Source organism: Peromyscus maniculatus, chromosome 9, assembly GCF_049852395.1.
Source record: "Peromyscus maniculatus bairdii isolate BWxNUB_F1_BW_parent chromosome 9, HU_Pman_BW_mat_3.1, whole genome shotgun sequence".
NCBI classification, from domain to species: Eukaryota; Metazoa; Chordata; class Mammalia; order Rodentia; family Cricetidae; genus Peromyscus; species Peromyscus maniculatus.
Window position 1 is genome coordinate 57,040,780 of NC_134860.1, and position 19,535 is coordinate 57,060,314.

The following is a 19,535-nucleotide window of genomic DNA, read 5'->3' on the forward strand; positions in this document are numbered from 1 at the left end:
ATACTGTGGACAGAGATTTTGGTTAACTCAGACTACATTGTGGGAGATGATATTGTCCAGGAACTAGATGGATGGAGATGTTAGTTACCAGGGACAAGAACTGAGTGGGGGTTCTGTTGGTTACTAGAACAGGACAGGAGAGACTTTGTGTATCTGGGACTTGGTCGAGGGAGATATTGGTCAACAAAGCAATCCCTGATCTGGATACCAGAGCCCCCTCAGAGGAAGGTGTCGATGATGACTGTAAGCGTCGGAGCTCTGATGGAAAGGTACCCTGGCAGCTCTGCTCCAGTCAGGCTCGAGTTACAGCTCTGCTCAGGTCCCCCGGAGTATAACAACTCTGCTCCGCCAGGGGAACGGTCTGCAGCGAATGTGTTACAGTCCCGCTCTGCTGAAAATTGTTTCTGGGGCAGGCTCAGGGATTGGTGGGATTTCATGCTCAGGTACCTCAGGGATTGGTGGGATGCTGTGGTCTGACTCTGGGGAAAGCTCAGGGATTGGTGGGATTTCATGCTCAGGTACCTCAGGGATTGGTGGGATGCTGTGGTCCGACTCTGGGGAAAGCTCAGGGATTGGTGGGATTTCAAGTCCTTGTCCCTGGTCTTGGGGTGAAGTCAGGGGTAAAGTGCTTTTCCTTAGCCCCCTTTACCCTACACTGACAAGTGGATTGGGAGATCTTCGTGACTGAGAGTTAGTTAGAAGGGTTTCAGGTAATCGGTGAGAACCAGGTAGTAAGGGGCTGGTGAGAGGAGAGGTTTTTACATAGGGACCGAGAGGAGAAAGAAATTGGTTACCTGGAAGAGTACTGAGACATGTGAGAGTCTTCGGGAACTGGGTGGGTGGTCTTGGTTACCAGGGCCTGAATGTGGGGAGATTGGTTTCCTAGGACTTGGTAGCAACGGGCATGTTGGTTACCAGGGTGTGAAGAGATGGTTACCCTGGATTGGGTTGGTGAACATATAGGCAGGGGCTGTCTGTTGGGAGATGTTGGCTACAGCTGACAATGTGGAGGCACACAGTGGTTACTGGGGACTTGGTGTGTGCAGATGTTACCAGGGATGTGGTAGATGAGATACTGGTTACTGTTCCATTGGAACATTTCGCTTGCCCCTACATAGTCCCTCCCCTAAAGTTGCCAGCCTCCCAAGTTCCCCACCTAAGTGCTCAGCTTTTGACCATACTTACACACAAACCAAACTTACGGTGGGCACGTCATCACCCCTTGCCTACAACCTATAAAATGTTCCCCAATTGCTGAGGGTTGCAACTTCTCTGGTTTCTTTCTCCAAGACCAGTGAATCTGCCCAGGGGTTGCTATGCTCTTATTGAACTTGTTGAATTTGTAATTTGGCTTACTGCATCAGTGGGAAACTTTTATTTGGACCAGGAAACATATCAGTTATTAAGGACAAGATGGTGGGAAATGTTGGTTACCAGATGCTCTAGTTTGCTTTTCTGCTGCTATGATAAAACATTGCCCAAAAGGTTCACTTTAGCGTATATAGTCCATCATCAAGGAAAACCAAGGCACAAACCTAGAGACGGGAACTAAAGCAGAGACCACAGAAGGACACTATTTATTGGTTCGCCACCTCTGGCTTGCTCAGCTGTTTTTTTATGTAGCCCAAGCCCACCTGTCTAAGAATGTGACACACATAGTGTGAGTTGGGCCCCCCTACATCAATTAGCAATCAAGAAAATGCCTCTTAGCCAGGCAATGGCAGCTCACACCTTTAATGCCAGCACTCCAAAGGCAGAGGCTGGCAGATCTCTGAATCTACAAAGCAAGATCCAGGACAGCCAGGACTACACAGAGAAACCCTGTCTCGGAAAGAGGAGGAACAAGAGGAGGAGGAGGAAGAAAAAGAAGGAAGAGGAAGAAGGGAGGAGGAAAAGAAGAGGGGAGAGAGAAGGAAAGAGAGAGGGTCTCAGATATGCACTCAGGACAGTCTGGTGGAGGCTGGTCTTCAATTGAGGTTCTCTCTTTTCAGATGTGTCAAACTTGTGTCAAGTTGACCAAAACTAACCAGTATGCTAGTGATGGGATAAAGGGGGATGTTAGCAGGGACCAGATGAACTGAGGTAGTTTGCCAGGGGACAGGATGGTGGCAGGAGATGTTGGTTCCCAGTGACCATTGATGGAAAAATGTTGATTACCAGGGATTCGAAGAGAGGCCTTGGGTGAGAGAAGGCTGGTAGCCAGGTTTTTAGTCAGGGAAGATTTTGTTTACCAGGGAGTGTTTGGTAGAAATGTTAATAGAAACTGGCTCAGATGAGGAGGGACTGGATATGAGGAGATCCAGGTTACAAGGGACTGGGTGAGGAGAGAGGTTTTAACAGATTCTGAGTGCTGGAAGATGCTGGTCATGGGGCAGTATGGGAGGCACATGGTGGTCATCAGGAATGGCTGAGTGAGTTCTTGGTTACTAGGGACTAGATGGAGGTCTGATTGGTTCCCATGGTTGGAGATGGAGTTTAGATATCAAAGACTATTGGTCCTATAGTAGAGGGACACCATGGTCTAGTTACCAGGACTGTCTTATTTTCCATTATGTCTGCCTTTACTTTCATTATGGCTACATGCAGATTTAACATCCACAGAGAAATAAGTGGGGTCTTTTGCCAAGCTTTCTGCAGGTTTTATTAGCCTGTGATCCTGTGTTCACCAGGGTCAATCTATTAGCAAGGCACAGTCCTTGAAAATTCATGAAATGCAATATTAGCAAGGAATCCGGCTATTCAGGTTGAGTGTTTTGACTCAGCAAGTATGGCATACTGTGGCTGGTGCATGGTAGGGATTATAGAGCAAGGGACTATTAGGAAGGACTCTTAGCAGTATGCCACAAGGGAAGAGGAAAAAAACAGGAAAGAGCTCATCTGTTGCTTAGAGGAAAAGGTTGGAAGGAGGAAGAGCTGGTCATGGCAGTCATTAAAGAAGCTGAGCAGAAGCATGTTTCAGGGGAGGGAAGCAGGTAGGGCAGAAAACTGAATGCCCATTGTGAGGTGAATGTCCCCTCCTTTTGTCCTGATGAATCCTCGACTCCCAGGGAAATGAAATGACCCTGGCAAACAGCACTGGATTCTAACATTAGCCTGTGTCTTGGGTAACATGGAGGTTACTATCTCTTGGTCAGACCTGGTCCCATACATTAGATAGGCCCATGTGTTTGGAGACTGGGGGAGCATTCCTGGGGCAAGAATTGGGAAAAGTGTTGGAAGATAGCGCCATACTATGGTTAAATGCATTTCTCAGATCTTCCTGCCTCATTGTGTCACTGGGTAAATGAACGATTGATTGGAGAATAGATGGCTTTGTCCATTGCAGCAGCACTGTGTATCAGGGAGGGAACCATCAACGATGATAGCAGGTTCATCCATCTTTTTAATTTTACATGTGTATATGATATTTAAATGGTGACATAGAGTCGAACATTTTTATTTGAAAAGTGCATACATGTATACAATGTATCTTAATTATATCCACCACTACTCAGCTCTTCAATTTTCCCCCAAACACCCACAATGCATCTGTCTCCCAACCTCACACCCTCTTCTCTTGTAGCCCATTGAACCCAGTTAGTGCTGCCTGTATGTGCATGGGAATGGAATCAGACATTTCAGCAGCTTGTTAGTGGCCACCCCACCAAAGATAGTGAATCTCCTTCCCCGAGCAAACTTTAACTGCCAATATAGACTGGGTAAGGGGTGGGGCATCAGCCATAACTCCTCCCTCCGTGCTTGAATTTTTAATTGGCTTGATCTTGTATGGATCTTGTGCAGGTAACCACAGCTGGTATGAGTTCATGTGTAACCTTGTCGTGACCAGAGGCTAGCTTTCACAGCATTCCTCTCCATCTCAATGGCTCTTGAAGTCTTTCTATTTCCCTTCTTACATGATTCTCTCTTGGCTTTGGGGTAGATGTAAATGTCCCATCTAAGGCTGACCACTCATATTTGCTTCTTTTCAGTACTCTGAGCAGTCATGAGTCTCTTCATTAACCACCATCCCCTGTATTAAGAAGCTTCCACTGTCAAATCAATTTTTGTTATATCTTGACTATCATTCTCCAAACCTGGTGATTTAAAATTTTAATTACAGTAATAACTGCTTATCTTAGCTAGGGTTCCAGTTCCTGTGAAGAGACACTATGACCATAGCAACTCTTATAAAGGAAAACAGTTAATTGGGGCTTGCTAACAGTTCAAAGGTTTAGTTCATTATTATCATGGTGCAGCGTGGTAGCCTGCAGGCAGACATGGTACTGGAGCCGAGAGTCCTTACATTTTGATCCAAAGGCAACAAGAAGTGGTCTGACTCATTGGGCATGGTTTGAGCATATGTAAGATCTCAAAGCCCACCTCCACAGTGACACACTTCCTCCAACAAGGTCACGCCTACTTCAACAAAACCACACCTCCTAATAGTGCTACTTCCTTTGGGGCCATTTTCTTTCAAACCACCACACTGCTAATGGTTAGAACAATATCAGTGTTAAGCTTTTCCATTTGATTCCTGTGTTCTTCATTCCCATTTTATCAGCCCCATTTTTCTTGCCTTTTCAGGATTTTTGACCATTTTTTTATATCAGTTCATCTTTTTGTAGTTTAACATGCAGATTATACTTTCTTTTAAAAAAAACATGTTTTGAAGTTTTCAGTAGACCTGAAAATATATGTATAAAACAAATCAATGCATGTTGACTTCCACATCACAATGAAAAGTGGAATAGCTGTAAACTTTTTATTCTAGTTTTCTAGTTATTGATCCCTTAGCTGAATGGGTTTCTCTGTGACATTCTCAGACAAACGTTCTTCCTCCTGTACTCAAAGCTATCTGCCTTTATTCTCAGTCTTATAAAACACTAACTCTCCAGTCACACATGTCATACAGTCTCCTGTATATGTATGAACACTCTTTTTTATTTCTAGTTTTTTTTTTTTTTTGGTTTTTCGAGACAGGGTTTCTCCGTGTAGCTTTGCGCCTTTCCTGGAACTCACTTGGTAGCCCAGGCTGGCCTCGAACTCACAGAGATCCGCCTGGCTCTGCCTCCCGAGTGCTGGGATTAAAGGCGTGCGCCACCACCGCCCGGCCTATTTCTAGTTTTTAACAAGAAAATTTGTAAACAATATCCTTTTACTACCGTCATTTGAAGAAAAGTTTTTAGTGCAGTCAACAAAAAGATAACATTTATTTTGCATTATATTTTATGTCAGTCTGAACTGACAAATATTCTTGAACTATGTATTTGTCTTAGTCAGTGCTATATTGCTGTGAAAAGACATCATGACAATAGCAACTCATGAATTTTTAAAAAAAATAGCAACTCCTATGAATTTTTAAAAAATCATAGCAACTCTTATGAATTTTTAAAAAACAATAGCAACTCTTATGAATTTTTTAAAAAGCATATAATTGGGGCTTGATTACAGTTTTAGAGGTTTAATCCATTATCCTGTGGCAGGGAGCATGGCAGCATGCAGGCAGATGTGGTGCTGGAGAGGTAGCTGAGAGTCCTACATCTGGATTGGTAGGCAGCAGGAAGAGAAGTGGTTGTCTCTCCAGTGTGTTTCCATTTTGTCAATAACAGCATGTCTGACACTTTGGTGTCAACTGAGTATCTAGATAAATCATTTAACTCTGTGTGGCTGCCACTTGGTGGGGATGAAGGCAGAGAGTATGATTGTGTGCAGCGGATAAGGCCTAAAGTACTGGTCCATGACTTAAGCTAACAAAGAGCTCTGACATGCTCAGTAGTATCCTGTAGCTGAGTTTTCTCCAGTCCTCCCCAGCCCCACAGACCCTGCAGCTGCTTACAAAATAATCACTCAGAAGCTTATATTAATTAAAACTGCTTAGCCATTAGCTCAGGCCTACCACTGACTAGCTCTTACATTTAAACTCAGCCCATATCTGTTAATCTATATGTCACCACATGTTCTGTGGCTTTACCTGTGTGCCACCACATGCTGCTCCCTGGATGACAGGATGGCGTCTACTTACTCATCCTTCCTCTACCCAGAAATCTCCTCTTCTGTTTATCCACCTATACTTCCTGCCTGGCTACTGGCTAATCAGCATTTTATTTATCAACCAATAAGAGCAACACATTCACAGCATATAGGACATCCCACAGCAGTATCCTGACCCAGAGGACCCTGAAACTGGACCCTCAAGATGACCACTGTTGACATATGATCCAGAGCCAACCAGGAAATACCACAGCAGCTGGAAGCAGAGCCCACCAAAACGTACACACATAAATACCTCAGTCCTTTGTTTAATAAGCAAGATTGCTTACAACCTCCCTGAGCCTGTGTTATTTGGTTCTGCATCTATTCAACCCCTTCCCCTCGGGATCAGAGACATTAGGACCTCATCTGCAGAGCAAGCAACATTTGTGTTCTTAATGAGGACTCCAAACCAGGAACTGGGAAAATGGGAAAGAGTCAGTACCCTAACATGGTTGAGTGCATTTCTCCAGAGGCTGTCGTCATTATCCTCATCACTGGTGAATGCCTGGTGAATAGAAATACAATGTTCTGTCCTTTCAGCAAAGTGAACTCTCTGCTCACTGAGAACGGAGCTGTCATAGACAGAGAAATCCTGGACTGTATAGATAACGTGTAGACTGGGCCTGTTGTTCTGTCTCATCAGAAACTCGGTCAGTTTAAGACAGTGACTCATTCCAGTTGAACAAACAGTTCTGTCTTCTTTGTAATTTATTGGCAGTTGTCCCTCTAGGATGTTCCTATCATCAGCGACAGCTTGTCGGCCACTTTGACATCAACTGAGTACCTAGATAAACCATTTCATAAGCCCTTCCTTATCAGTGACACTTCCTCTTGGAAACTCCAGCTCTTGCCTTGAAATTCTTGCATGAAATTCCTCAGTCGGTCTCAGTTGAAATATAGTTGGAGACAGCTTGTGCAGATTTTTGCCAAATGACGTCATCTTGGTCATGGAAAGAGGAGAACTGGAAGGGAAGCAGGGCAAAGAGATAGACAGAAATCAAGCAACTAACTGGAAACTCAGGCATATGCTTTACATACAGACAAAGCCATTGAATTTCATGTTGACATGACGGTATTTTGTCGTAGGTGCTACAGGATACATTAATAGAGCAAAATAGTCCTTAAATTTTTTTTATACACTTAACTCACAGGAACTGTGCAAAACAACATGTTCTCAGCCGTATTTTACATATGAGATGTGCAGAGCACAGGCATCAGCAGGGTCCATTCTCATGCCTGCCTGTCCTGCTTCACTGCCTTTGAAGATTACCCTCAAGCACTGAGTGGCTCCTTTACAGTCACGGGCCCACTGCAAGTACTACCTCATTCACTGCCTCAAGCTCATAATACCTCCATCTACTTACAAGGAAACTGTCTCATGAAGCTGTTTGACGTTACCCACAGTCACATACGATAGTGAGGGTCCCAAATCCTACCCGGAGACTGTGGTATAGCCCTCAGCTTCCTACCCACATGGCATTGCTGCTGTGCCTCTCAGAGCTTCGCAGGTGAGGAAACCACACTTACTCAAGGCTCCAATTCCCAACCACTTTCTTCACTTATAGTCTGTGTCTCCTGGGACATTTCATCCTTGGTCCTGAAGAACAAGCACAGTGAAGGAGATTCAGTCACCACATAAAACTTTTCCAAGCTGTCCTGTGAAAGAGCAAGCTTCCTGGCTGACTCTGCGAAGTAGCCTTTAAGGACACTGGTTTCTCTCCGACTGGCTGGGGTATTTCTCAATGATGGCCTGATGAAGAGAAGAGCCCAGGAGAGAAGTCAGTGTTGGGAGGCTCCAGGCTGAGTCCTGGCTTCATCGTCTTCACCTACCCTGGATTCAGCAGGTCAGACTGCTAGGAGCCTGAAGTACTGAAAACCATGGTCCATACCCCTTCCAACTAAGTCTTCCGAGAATCAAACTCGGACCTACCCAGTCTAGCAGTCAGTAGCTGCCTTTTTTGTGGTCGTGAGATAAAATGCATGGCTTTGGTAGGGCTATTGGGAGGAGTTAAGGGAAAGTTAGAGAAGTTGGGGGAAGGGAAAAAAACAAGATCAGGGCACTTAGTGGGAAGTCTGTCAATAGAGGAAGAGGAGGGCATGTGGACCCTTAAGGTGGGGAAGAAGGAAGCATGCCTTATAGAAGGGAAATGGGTAGGTTGGTAAACAAAGAGGGAATTGGTCTCTGCAGCAGGTCTAGGGGTGGTTGCTGGCAAAGGCAGGAAATGAAAGGAGACCGGAGGAAGAGGGGAAGGAGGAGGTGGAGAAGGTGGGTTTCGTAGAGAGCCCAGAGGTCTAGGAAGCTTTCTGGTCATCTCTTCAGAAGGCACAGCTGAAATCTGGGAGCAGCTGAGCTTGTGGCAAATGTGGCAGTTATCTCCTAGGTGACCTCACCTATGACGTAGTTCACATTATGATGCGTATGCACTCTTCCTCTGGGACAGAGCACCAGGCTAGTCAAGCCAGGGGCTGGGTGTAAGGGTGTGTGTGTACTGAGCAAGAATGGGATGCTGACCATGGCTCTGCTCCTGGGATCACATGGATATTGGCAGTCTGTTGGCCAAGACTGGGCCCAAGCATGGTATATGCTCACGTGTTTGAGGCTTTGGGGAGCTTTCCTGGACCTTGAAAGACCTGGACCTGGAACAAGCCAGTACCCCACTTTAACTATGCATTTTCCAGGGCTTTCTACCTTTTTCATCACTTTGTGGAAATATGGAAAGAGGATTTCAGAGAAATAACCTTGTCCATTATGATAACACTGTATACCATGAAGGAGCTATAGTAGGCAGGCCTCTTCATCATTTTATCTTACTTATTTAATTTATAGTCATTAATCTTTAGTTCCTATGTTTTTCTTTTTTAATTTGAGGATTTCACTGTACCTGGAAGTTTTTCTGTGTCCCGCTCAGCCACACTGTTCCTCAGCTGCTTATAAAATAATCACCCAGAAGCTTATATTAATTATAACTGCTTGGTCATTAGCTCAGGCTTATTACTAACTAGCTCTTACGCTTAATTTAACTCATATTTCTTATCTATGTTTAGCCATGTGGCCTGGTACCTTTTCTCAGTTCTCTGCCTTGTCATCTTGCTTCCTCATGGCAACTCCTAATTCAGCCCTCCTCTTCCCAGAATTCTCTCCATCTGCTTGCCCTGCCTATACTTCCTGCCTGGCCATTGGCCAATCAGCATTTTATTAAACCAGTGTACAAAAGCAATATCCCACAGCATTTCATACTTGAGTACAACCTATTTTTATTCTTTCTACCCCCTTTCTCCCTGACTAGCTCCTCACTGGTCCCCCAACCACCCATCTCAAATTCATTATTTCTTATAGAGTTATTTTTATATAAATATACATGCACACATAAAACATACTGAGTCTAATTAGTATTGCCCTTATTCATCTATATTTAGAGCTGACCCCTGAGGATTGGGGTTTCTTCCCAGAAAGAGAAAGGAAGGAAGGAAGGAAGGAAGGAAGGAAGGAAGGAAGGAAGGAAGGAAGGAAGGAAGGAAGGGAATGTCGCTGTGTGTCACAACACGAATGTGTGGGTTAACGCAGATCCATGGAATGAAGACTCAGAGGCATCTTAAGAATGAATCTAGCCTTTCATTGCTGCAGGGGGGTTCCAGCCTCAAAGGACTGAAGCACTATCCCTTCACCTTGGGCATTTTTATTTTTCTTCATTACAATTTAGCCAGTTAATTTTCATATGCTCAAAACAACCTGAAAGGAGCTCCCAACAATACAATGCCAAGTGCAAATTCCTCAATTTCTCAGGTACCAGGGTTTTCCCGGTTTCCTGAACCAAGTTTTACATAGGCCTTTGTATCCTTGAGAGACTCTGAGACAAGATTCACATAGAGGGCAACAAGGGAAACCAAAGGTGTCTGCTAAACAAAAGATGGATTAGGGCTAGGTGCTGCTTTCTGGGGGCAGGCCAGGTGCAGCTCAGCAGGAATGCAGCCAGAAGGAAGGAAGGAAGGGAGGGAGGGAGGAAGGGAGGGAGGGAGGGAGGGAGGGAGGGAGGGAGGGAGGGAGGGAGGGAGGGAAAGAGAGAAAGAGAGAAAGGAAGGAAGAAAAGAAAGGAAGGAAGGAAGGAAGGAAAGGAAGGAAGGAAGGAAGGAAGGAAGGAAGGAAGGAAGAAAGAAAGAAAGAAAGAAAGAAAGAAAGAAAGAAAGAAAGAAAGAAAGAAAGAAAGAAAGAAAGAAAGAAAGAAAGAAAGAAAGAAAAGAAAAAGAAAAGCTGGTTCTCTCTCAGTAACCATTGAGTGCCTGTAGATCTTCATCTAGGACTTAGGCCTTTTGAAATTTTCCTCCATCCATGTTGGCAAATCAGTTGGTGGTGTCTTATTCAGCAAGCATATTCTTATTAATTGATGGGAGCAACCATCCTGTCTTGTCTGAAGAACCTGTTATTCAGTAGTCATCCTGGTCCTCAGGCTTGTAAAATCTTTCTGCCCCTTCTTCATGTTTCCTGAACCTTAGGCCTAGGATTGGACTACAGATGTCTCATTTGGAGCTGGGAACCCTACAGTGACTTATTCTCTGCAGTCTGACTCATCATGGATCACCCTGGTGTATTGGTTAAATTATTAAGACCACTCCACGTAGTTAAAAGGGAGATTTATTTAATGGTGTAACTTACAAATGAAGGGATAGGTAGGTTGAGGGTTCTGGGAAAGATGCAGGGCAGTCTGGCGGTGTTCTCTGGAGAACTCTCCTCAGTCCACCTCTAGCGTCCGGGGTCCAAGCAGGAAGAGAGTGCCGCATCCTCATCTCGGGTCTTCAGGGCCCTCCGGGCCCTCCCTTGGCCCCACCTTGTAGGCGTGATAGTTACCAAAGCCTCAATGGGGGTTGGAACTTCCAGACCAAAGCTGGAATGGCTACCCACTACACTAGTGGTCTTCATCTGCTGCAGAAAAGTAACTACTTTGATGAGATGTGAGAGCTGCACTCGCCTATGGGTATGAGGGTGAACATCCGGAAGACAGTTGAAAACTACGATACTTCAGTAATATGGTAGTACTGGGTTGCCTCTAGGAACTCTGATCTCTGTAGCCATGGATTCTAGGTTTACAACACTGGGTGTGAGTTCCTCCCAGTAAGTGGGCTTTTGGTCCAGCAAGACAGCTGTTGGTTGCCCCCAAGATTACAAGAGCCACTGTAGCCCTACTGGGGGATATCTTACTTGTCCCATTGTTTCTATGCTTCTCAGGCTTTTGAGCTGCAGAGGGTTGTTAGTAGCTTTTCTCCCCTTTGTAGCATGCATAACACTGCCCAAGCTGTGAGAGCTAGCTGTCAGGGAGGTCAGTTCCAGCTTGACTTCTCCACCCCCTGTGACAGAAATGTGTGCTCTCTTTCCAGCAGAGTCCTAGCTTCCTGTTCTGGCAGACAACTAGAGCAATTGTAACTGCCTGTGTTGTTTGGAGGGGCCCTTGGACCCTCCTGACCAACAACTCAAAGGGATCTGTCCCGATCTAGCAATGGGGATTTTAGATCTATGACTAGTTGGAGGTGGGAGGATATTATCCTGACTTGTACAGCAACTGCATTAAAACTGTGTATATGTATATGTAGATGTATGTATGTGTATATGTGTGTTTATATGACACACACACATACACACACATGCTATTTATAGTGATATGGTGATAAAGTATGTGTGTGTGTGTGTTTATGAGACACACACACAAGCTATTTATGTGGTGATATAGTGTATGTGTGTTTAAGTAAGCTTATAAAATGATGTTTCCCTAAAGCTTTCCCAAACATACTTACATACTTAACATTATTTATCCCTCTCTCTCTCTCTCTCTCTCTCTCTCTCTCTCTCTCTCTCTCTCTCTCTCTCTCTCTCTCTCCTTCCACTCTCAGTGAAGCACTCATGTGCATTTTTTCCCTTTCCCCCTTCACTGCACCTGTATCTTGCTGTCTCCATGTCTAGATCTCCCTCTCCCTAACTCCCTAAAAGTAGTCGGTTTCTACTTTCTTCTCTTCTGTGATTTTCCCAAGCTGTTGACTTAAACCTAGAGATTTGAAGCTAGGATCCACAAATAAGGGAGTACATGCATTGTTTGTCTCTCTAAGTCTAGCTTACCTCACTCAGTGCAATCTTTTTCAGTTCCATCCACTACCTGAAGATTTCATATTTATTTGCATTTACATTGTTTCCTTTGCTGTAGAGAAGCTTTTTAGCTTTATGACATCTGTCAATTGTTGGAACTAATTTCCAAACAAAGGGGGCACTCTTCAGCAAGTCCTTTTCTATGCCTATACCACGTAGGGCACTTCCTATGCTTTCTTCATGGTTACAGGTTCCATGTTGAGGTCTTTGATCTGTTTGGAGTTGATATTTATTCAGGGTGATCTATGTGGGTCTAATTTCATTCTTCTACATGTAGACATCCAGTTTTCCCAGCACCATTTGCTGGAGATGCTGTATTTCCCCCAATGTGTGTTTTTGTCATGTTGATGGCTATAATTAGACATGCTTAAGAACGGGACTTTTGTTCTGTTACATGGTTCTTTGCATGTTTATTTTGTGCCAATACCAGTTTTATTACTATGGCTTTGTAATATTGTGTGGTAATTCCACTAGAGAACACTTACACTCTTAAAACCAAATAGAAAGTCTGTATTGCCAGCTGGTGACTGCATGGGGAAATCACCCAAATCATGCAGCCCCGGGCCTCACCATTATTTGCCTTTTATGCACAAAAAACCACATCCTGGTTGCTACACTTAGGTGAGCAAGAACAGTTGGCAAGAAGCGAAACTACAGAAGTGGAAAGGCAAGACTGGTGTGTTTAGAGACTTTCCCAGATCCTGGAAACACGGGCTAGGTCTTTGATGGATTAAGTCTTTCTTTCCATTTTGGCAGATGTTGGTGCCTATATGTTGGGTTCTAAGATGAGAATGGTGCCTCCAACAAGGCTTCAGTTGTGTTAAGGTCTCAAGGCCTCTTAGAATATAACTGGAAATCTGGTGTGGTAATCCCTCCAACATTGTTATTTTCCTCCAGGGTTGCTGTAGTTATCTGAGGCCTTTTGTCCTTCATATGAAATTTAGAAATTTTTTCTATTTCTCTGAAGAATGTCATTCTACTTGCTTCTTTGATTTCTCTTTTTCTCCTTTTTCAATTGATAAATTTTCTTTATTCTTAAGAATGTCATGCATGCATACAATAAAATAAGATCATATCTACCCAATATTCTCCCCTCCAACTTTCCCAATGTCCCCTCCTTTGTTTTTTTTAATAACCCACTAAGTCCAATTGGTGCTGCCAATATGTGCATGGGTATAGTGTCATCTGTGGAGCATGGGAAATCCCCCAATGGCCACACCCTCACAAAAGAATGATTGGCTCTCCAGCAGTTATTACCTGCCAATAGCTCCTCAGGAAGGGGTGGGACCTGAGAAGTCCTTCCTCCTCCCATTTAGCTGGTTTATCCTTGTACAGATCTTATGCAGGTAATCGGGAAAACAGCATCGCACAGCTCTCCTCCACTGTCCAACTCTTGCATTCTTTCTCCGCTGTCTTGCTGGATGCTCCCTGAGCCGTGGTGGGTGGAGGCAGTGTGGATAGAGCTGTCCAATTTAGGGTTCAGGTTAAGTTTTTACTTGTTATGCATCTCTGCATTGACTGCTTCCCAGAGGGAAGAGAAGTTCTCTGACCAGAGTTGAGAACAGACCAAGTTTATGGGCATAAAAATAATATTTACAGAGAAATTTCACAGCACCACCTCTTGGCAAAAGAACATTAGCAGTTTCTACCCAGGGCCTAGGGCCTCGGTAGCCATGGGCTTCTAATCAGGATTGCAGTACCAGGTATGAAATGTCCCCCCTGTCAATCAGTCTTCAAATCAGAAAGAAGTTAGTTGTCCCAAAATAGTCATCGCCAGTATTGCATTAATGAGCGGATTTTGCCTACAGATCAGTATTTTGAAACGTGAGGTCCAGCCCTGTATGAGTCCGTTGCTTCCCTAGCAGTCTGCATGGCAACCTTTTGGCACTATGAAATCTAGCCAGCAAGAAAGAGGAGTCCTGGTGGATCTGAGGCCGATTTCTGTATATCCTGTAACCAAAGTCTGTGGTGTCTTCAGCAATAGGGTCTTACCCTGGAGTTGTGGTAGTTAACTGAGAAAAGTGACCACGGCCTGTGTTGTTTTGGAGACCTGACCTCTCTGACTAATAACTCACAGGATGGTATCCCATGTTCTGTACTGCAATTTTAATAAGCCACTTATTCTAGAAGCATTGTTTTCCACACAAACTCTTTTAAAGGATATTATGAAATTAACTCACTAACTAGTTGGTACCCATCAGGCCTTTACAGGTAACCTTAGTTCTGGTGAACCTACTCACTACTCCTGCTGCTTCTCCCACCCTCAACCCTGCTTAGTTTGTTAACCATTGTGGGCCCCCCCGCCCCCCCCCTCTTTCATATCGTCTCTCCAGGATATTTTCAATTGAGTTGTGAGAAGTAGGCTTCCAGATGGCTTTCATACACCTTCCTTTGAGTTAGTCCTCCTTTCTATCCCTTGATTTCCTCCATCCTCCTGACCCTCCTCATGAACCTTTTCACACCCAGTGTTCCACCTTTCTGCTTTCATTTGCCTTATAATCCGTTCCCCTTTCTCCCCTGTCATATCTTTCCAGCTTTCTGGCTCTGTGCTTGAACTTAAAAACACAAAAGATTTGAAAGTGAGAGAGAACACGTTTCTTTCTAGGCCTAAGTTGCAATGTTTTTCCAGTTCTTACATTTACCTGTAATTTTCATGATTTCATTTTTCCTTTACAATTGGGTAATAGTCCATTGTATGTATGTATGACATTTTGCTTTCTTTTTTGTTTTTTGTTTTTTGTTTTTTTGTTTTTTCGAGACAGGGTTTCTCTGTGTAATTTTGGTACCTTTCCTGGATCTCACTCTATAGACCAGGCTGACCTTGAACTCACAGAGATCCACCTGGCCCTGCCTCCCAAGTGCTGGGATTAATAGCGTGTGCCACCATCACCCAGCAACATTTTTCTTATTCACACATCTATTGATGGCCATCTAGATTGATCCCATTTCCTCACTATTGCTAACAATGGCAATGAACGGTGCAAGTGTCTCTGAAGTAGTCTATAGAGTCCTTTGGATATATTCCCAAGAGTGCATCATGTGGCAGTTCTCTATCTAGGTTTTTGAGAACCCTCCAGACTGATTTCTAAAGTGGCTGAACTAGTTTGTACTCAGTGTAACTCTTCTCCTCACACCCATGCCAGGATTGGTTCACACTCGTATTCCTGGTGATGGCCGTTCTGACTGAAGGGAGATGCCTGTATATTCTAGACAGCAGTCCTCTGTCAGATGAACAGCTGGCAAAGATTTTTCTCCTGGTGTGAGGACTGCCGGTCCCCTCGTTGTTTCTTTTGCTGCTCTGCTGTTTATCCACTGTTGGCCTCACTGTCTGTGCTTTGTCCTAATCGGAAAGTCCTTACCTCTTCCCGTAAGTGGAAGAGCACCCCGCTTTTTCCTCTGGCAGTCTCAGGGTAGCAGGTCTTAGGTGAGATCCTTGATCCAAATGGCGTTGAGTTTCGTGCAGGGTGAAAGGCAAGGGTCTCACTCATTTCACTGTTCTGCATGCTGAAATCCAGTGTTCCCTGGACCGTTTGTTGAAAACACCGTGCTTTCTTCATTGTGTATTTTCAGCATCTTTGTCAAAATCCGATAACTGTAGTTGCATAGCCTCATATCTGGGTTCTTATTCATAATTCATTGATCTATGTCTGTTTTGTGCCAATACCATGCTGTTTTTATTATGATGGCTTGGTAGTATAATCTGAAATCAGGTGTGATGATATCCCTGCATTACTCTTTTTGTTCAGGATTGCTTTGGCCATTCTTGATTGTGTGTGTGTGTGTGTGTGTGTGTGTGTGTGTGTGTGTGTGTGTGTGTGTGTGCGCACCTCCCTATAAATTGTTGGATCATTTTTTCTATGTCTGTGAGAAATGGTGTTGGATTTGATTTGGATTGTGTTGAATCTGTAGCTTACTTTTGATAAGATAGCCATTTTTACAACTTTAATTCTTCCTATCCACATGCAAAGTCATTTTATTTCAAATACATATATGTGATCACATTAAACTGTAATTTTCAGACATGTCATCAAAATTAATTTTTCTACCCTTTCCTGCTCATCCTCTTTAATTATTTTAAAACATTGAATTTGAAGTCTCACCCTTGACCAGTGCATCTTTCAGCCTTCATCAAAGAAACTTTTTTGCAATAGATGGTGATTGTTTTAGAAATGCACAACTGCACGGTATGCAAAGAATAAGAGACCATGAACTACTCAGATATAAAAGGGATATCTGTATCATATCCTCTTCCTTAAGCTCAGGTACCATCATGGAATAGGGGTCAGAAAGATTGTAGGAGCCTGAAGTAACAGGAGTCTGCAGTAAAATGATATTTACTGGACATGACAGAGCTTTCACACACACAAACTCACTGCACACAAGACCTGCTCAAGATTAAGCCAGTCAAAATCCCAGTATGCATGGAGAGGGCCTCCTGAAGTCCCTCCCCTAGCTGGGAAGCTACTAGCTGTTGATGACCCATGAGGGAAGAAGAGCCAGTTTTCTTCAGGAATGTAGTCAGTGAGAGGCTACACACGTGCCAGTAGGTGGTTCCACACACCTGCGCATATACGGGCAGCACTAACTGTATGCAATGTGTTTTTGTAAAGTGAGAGTGTGTGAAGTTGGGAGGGAAGTGATAGTGCGGGCAGATATGGGAGGGGCTAGGGAGCAGTGGATTAGGGAGTAGATTTTATCAAAACACATTATAGATTTGTATGAAATTCTCAAACCATTAAAAAAATATAAATGTAAAGCATTGGATTTAAGGCAACTTCCTAGTTGAACTAATACCTATCCAGCCTATTACATGTTTCTCTTCCTCTCATGTTTCTTGTTCCCATTTCTCTCAGCCCCACATTTTGTGCCTCCCTTACTAGTGAATATTTATTGGAATCCATTTTTGCCCATGCTAGGACATATAGTCTACATTCTACATACATGGGCTTCTTTAAAAGATGTTTTTGAATTCTCATATTTAAAATACAGATTTCAGACTAATTCATCACATTGCACTACTTTATGTGCAGTACATGTAATAGTGAAATATTATCTGTGATTTTTATTTTAATTCTTCTCATATTAGGCCTACAGTTGAATGAATTTCTCTGTGAAGTTCAGAAACACACATATGTCCCCTGCTCAAATTCATGTGTTATAATTCCCTCTATTTTAAAATATCCTTAATTCCCCTCCTTCCATTCTCATGTCATTTATCTTATCCACGAACACTCACATGCTCATTTATATTTACATTTGCTTACATTGCTGCCTACATGGACATGAAGAGACAATATGTTCTTGCTCGTATTTGGAGGGGTTGCTTTTGGTGAGATGAATCAGCAGTAATGTTTTAAATTGTATTCACTCATTTATTGGATTAAATTTTTATGTTATATTTTAAGATTAAAAATCTTATTAGTTCTTTGGTAGTTTTGTTCAAAAAGTTTTGATCATATTCACTCCTGTGGTAGTTGGAATAGGTATGGCCCACATAGACTCATGTGTTTAAGTGCTTAGTACATAGGGAGTGGCACTATAAGATGTAGAAATCACCGGGCGGTGGTGGCGCAGGCCTTTAATCCCAACACTCGGGAGGCAGAGGCAGGCGGATCTCTGTGAGTTCAAGGTCAGCCTGGTCTCCAAAGCGAGTTCCAGGAAAGGCGCAAAGCTACACAGAGAAACCCTGTCTCGAAAAAAAAAACCAAAAAAAAAAAAAAAAGATGTAGAACTCTCAGCTCATTCTCTAGCACGTTGTCTGCATGCACTCCTCCATGCCTCTTGCCATGATGATAATGGACTAAACCTCTGAAACTGTAAGCCAGTCCCAATTAAATGTTTTCCTTTATAAGAGTTGCTGTGGCCATGGTGTCTCTTCACAGCAATAGAAACCCTAACTAGCACAGCTCCCCTCCCCAAGCTCTTAGGTATTTTATATAAAATACATATAATTCTTTTTGGGGTGTGTGTGTGTGTGTGTGTGTGTGTGTGTGTGTGTGTGTGTGTGTGTGTTGGTATTGGTGCACTTGCCTGTGACTGTGGGTATTGAGACTGGAGACAGAGTCTCTCACTGAACCTGTAACTCAGCCCTTTTAGCTAGTCTGGCTTCAGGTGACCCCAGGGTGTTGTGTTGTGTTGTGTCTTCCCAGTGCTGGGGTTGCAGGTGCACAGTGCTGTACGTGCCCAGCTGTGTCCATCGGAGTTGAGAACTGAGCTCCACTGCTCGTGTTTGGGAATCAGGCACTTTGCCACTGAGCTGTCCCCATAGATCCAGAGGCTGACTCTCTCGCTCACTTGCAGGTCATGTGACCCTGACTCTAATCTTCTTTTAAGTATTTTCTTAATCATATTTATGAATTTTATATGAGGCTGTGGGTATCATTTGATCATTTATCACTTTATAGGTAGAATTTTCTGGTGTTTACCTGCCCTACAACCCTCTGACTTTCATGGCAATGTTGTCTCTGGACCTAACTTAGTTTAGAAGAAATTCTTACCTGTTGCTGGAGGGCTTCTCTCCAGGTTCCCCTAGCCCCACAGTCCCACAATCCACGTATAAAATAATCACTCAGATGCTTATAATACTTATAAACTGTATGGCCGTGGCAGGCTTCTTGCTAACTGTTCTTATATCTTAAATTAACCCATTTTTATAAATCTATACCTTGCCACGTGGCTGGTGGCTTACCGGCATCTTCACATGCTGCTTGTCCTGGCGGTGGCTGCAGTGTCTCCCTCCTCAGCCTTCCACTTCCCAGAATTCTCCTCCCTCCTTGTCCCACCTACTTCCTGCCTAGCAACCTACTTCCTGCCTGGTCACTGGCCATCAGTGTTTTATTTATATAGAGCAATATCCACAGCACTTCCCCCTTTTTCTTTTTTTAAAAAGGAAGGTTTTAACTTTAACATGATAAAATTACATATAACAAAACAATTATCGAGCAAGAATTACAGTTACAATATTAAAGAAGATGTCCTATCTATCTTATATTTGTGAGTTTAAGGTTTTATATCTAACTTATCTTTTATCATAACTGAGGAAATTACAACTATCTAGTTTTCAACCACATCAAAGACCTGAGAAGGAACATAATGGTACCTGAGAAATGGTAGATGGATGCAAGCAACTTTCAGGAATCTTGCAAAAGTAGACCAAGACCCCTGGCAGCCTGGACAGTCACCTAATGTTTTTCAGCATTGTTGGTGCATTCAAATTGGCTACAGGCCTAGAGTATCTGACAGACCATTTTTAGAAGCAGGATTTCTGAAAGACCATCTTACCCTGTCTTGTCAGAGTACAGTGGTCGCTTTCTTTGTGTCCCGCTTGTCCAGAAAGGACAGCATTGCATTTGTACTGTCAGCCGTCAAGGCAAGGGCAGTTCTTTGCCTAGTA

At 43.5% G+C, this 19,535-nt stretch overlaps 1 long non-coding RNA gene across 1 annotated transcript; it reads right to left on the reverse strand.

Moving 5' to 3' along the window:
- Nucleotides 1–6,260: 6,260 nt before the first annotated feature.
- Nucleotides 6,261–8,380, reverse strand: LOC102905402 (uncharacterized). Its single transcript, XR_443032.4, has 3 exons — nucleotides 7,943–8,380; nucleotides 7,540–7,762; nucleotides 6,261–6,974 (listed from the first exon to the last, which is right to left on the reverse strand). It is a non-coding gene; the product is annotated as an uncharacterized LOC102905402 (long non-coding RNA).
- Between the last annotated feature and the right edge of the window lie 11,155 nt (nucleotides 8,381–19,535).